Source organism: Octodon degus, unplaced genomic scaffold (genome assembly GCF_000260255.1).
Source record: "Octodon degus isolate 3935 unplaced genomic scaffold, OctDeg1.0 scaffold00095, whole genome shotgun sequence".
Classification (NCBI taxonomy): Eukaryota; Metazoa; Chordata; class Mammalia; order Rodentia; family Octodontidae; genus Octodon; species Octodon degus.
The window spans coordinates 9,427,015-9,430,061 of NW_004524671.1; positions in this window are offsets into that span (position 1 = coordinate 9,427,015).

Sequence of the window (3,047 nt, forward strand, 5' to 3'; positions counted from 1 at the left end):
AAAAAAATTAAAAGACATGGATGGTGAGAGTTTCAGGCCTGTTAGTGATTAAAAATGACTGGGTATTCAATTTGAGGCTCTTCAGAAAATATGGACAGGACAGACACCTATTTTCTAAATGCAGTGGAAGAGAAAGGAGCCTTGTTCCTTACCCCAGCACCTCCTAAGCTATGGCTACAATTGATCAGGTCTTATCTATAGTATTGATGTGGAAAACTAGGGAGTGTTTTAGTCTCAAAGTGTGAACCAGGCAAGCAAGATGCGCATCACACAGCCTTGTAGGTAGCTTTGTCCTCTAGTTTTGTGAACCCCTGCTCTAAATTGCAGAATCTGAAGTTGATTTACTTGGGTGACCTTAGTTGATAAGGCTTGGGCCAAATTCATCAGAGGTGGCAATTGCCTGCTCATTGATGGTGCTTTCTGATTGCTACCAATTACTACTGGCTTAGCTTGTGTGCTTAGGAGGAAATACTAATTGATATTAAAAATCTAATTTTGTTTGTTTGTTTGGTCTTTTTTTTTGGTCTTACTATGAAGTTCATGCTGGTCTTGCACTCAATTTGTAGCACAGGCTGGCCTCAAATTTAGAGAGCCTCCTGCCTCACCCTCTGGACTGCTGGGATTACAGGTGTGCACCGCCATGCCCAATTTAGAATTTTGTAGAAAGGGGAGGAAATGTTTATAATAAAGTTTATAACAAAGAAATGGTGAGCAGCACAGCATATTCACTGTTACTTTTCACAAGCAGATGCAGCTCACAAACGGGTCTATACTTCTAAATGCTTCCATATCTTCTAAAACCTTATAGTCAAGGCAAACTTTATGAAATTCCCTCTATGTCCACAGAAATCAAACACTTCAAGTAAATCCAACAAATATTTAATCATAACTTACTATTAAAATGTCTTTCTTTAATATTATCATAGTTGGTCATGGTGGTGCATGCTTGTAATCCCAGGACTCAGAAGGCTGAGACAGGAGGATTTGCATGAGTTCCCAGACAGGCTAAGCTACCTAGCAAGACCCTGTCTCAAGAAAAAAACAAAAAACAAAACAAAGTAAAGAAAAATATCATTATAATAATTATCGATACATATTCTGTACCAGGTACTGTGTTAATAGATTTGCATTTAATACTTCCGGCAATCTCATGGGGTGGGCACGATTGTTACTGCTAGTTGACTGGCTGGAAAGGTGAAGTGTTAAATATGTTGAGAGATTAAAATGAGTAAGACCATTCTTCTGGGGCCAGCCAAATAGCTCAGTAGATTAAAGTGCCTGAAGTCCCTAATTATATAAAGAAAAGGAAAGCCACACTAGTAAACAGGTGTCAAATTGCTGGAAGCAAGGAACAATTTTAAAAAGTGTGGAGGAATCAAGAAAAAAAATTAGACACCAGGAACCAAAAGGTACAAATTTCTTTAAAACACTGAAGGAAAGTAAAGCAGAAACCAGTAAACTAGAATTCTGTATTACATTCTACATCAAAGAAAATTTGTGGGCAGTCCTGCAAGTAACACTGAAGGATGTTTTTAACAACAAACTAAAATAATAGTTTTTTTCTAGAAACTTAGATCCCCACAAAGGAGTTAAGAGTGTTGGAAGTGGTACACATATAGATAAAGTTATATTGTATTGCTTGTATACTTTTAATTGTTTAATAAATTCATATGTTAAAGCCAAAATAAAAAAAAATGTGCCTGCAAGCAAGCACATGGGCTGGGGGTTAGATCCCCAGGCCTGCCATGCCAGCACCACTCTGGGGTCCCACTGAGATGGCAATTGAGACTGGGTGTGGTGGGGCGTGTCTGTAATCCCAGCTCTTGGGAGGCTGTAAACAGGCGGATCCCTCCAAGTCCAATGTAATAGTGAGACCCTGAACACTCTGGAGACCCTTCCCTAAAAAAAAAAAAAAAAAAAAAAAGAATTAACTAAAAATATAATGGTAACAAGATAATAAATAATAATGTACCCTGAAATCAAACTTAATGTGTTTATTTTTATAAGCACATAATGATGATGTATCCATTTTCTCTTTCTGGCTGGGACAAAACATGTGCCTTACACAATTTAAAGGAGGAAATGTCTACTTTGGCTCCTGGTTTCAGAGATTTCCATCCAGTCAGTTGACTCCTTGCTTCAGACCTCCTGCCCGGCAGAAAGATCCTGAGGAAAGGACACAGAGGCAGAAAATGGTGCACCTTGGAGTTGCCAGGGTGCAGAGGGATGGGGAAAGTGCTCAAGGAAAGATGCCTGCTGCAGAGGTGGGCCCCTGACACTTTCTCAACAGACCCTACTTTTTATGTTTCTACTAACTCCTAATAGTGACACCATATCATAGGATTAATTAAATAATATTTTTTGGATACAGGGTTTCACTACACAGCTCAGATACGTAGTGATCCTCTTGTCTTAGTTTCCCCAGTACTTGCATTACAGGCGTGCCCCACCACACTTGATTTCTGTGGCTGGCTTCATGCACCCAGGAACCAAAGCAGGCACAACATTCAGTACCAGGCATTGAACCTGGGTCTTTGTGTTTGGCAGGCAGGCACTTAGACTGCTGGATTATTTTAGAACCCATTGGATTATTTTAGATATCATTGCATTATTTTAGAACCCATTGGATTATTTTAGAACCCACTGGATTATTTTAGAATGCATTGGATTATTTTAGAACCCTCATTGAGCAATCACTTTCTGAAAGCCCATCAGCAACCAAGTTTTGTTTTTTATCTTTTTTTTTTTTTGTATCAAGGATCAAATTTGGACCTTGCACATGCCAGGCAGGCCTTTACGCTGCTGAGCTATCTCCCGGGTCCCTGAAACCAAGTTTTCAATGCAATGCACCTGCTGGACATCAGTTTGGATCCCAATCACAGCAGAGAGGGTACCTATGTACTAGAATAGCCATGGCAGCAGACTGGATGGCCTTCAAAGTGTGCGTGTAAGAAGGACATGACTGGTTCTGTTACTGATCAATTAAGACACACCAGACTGTGCCTCTGTCTGGTCTCTAATCATTGTAGAATTGATAAGAAAGGTGT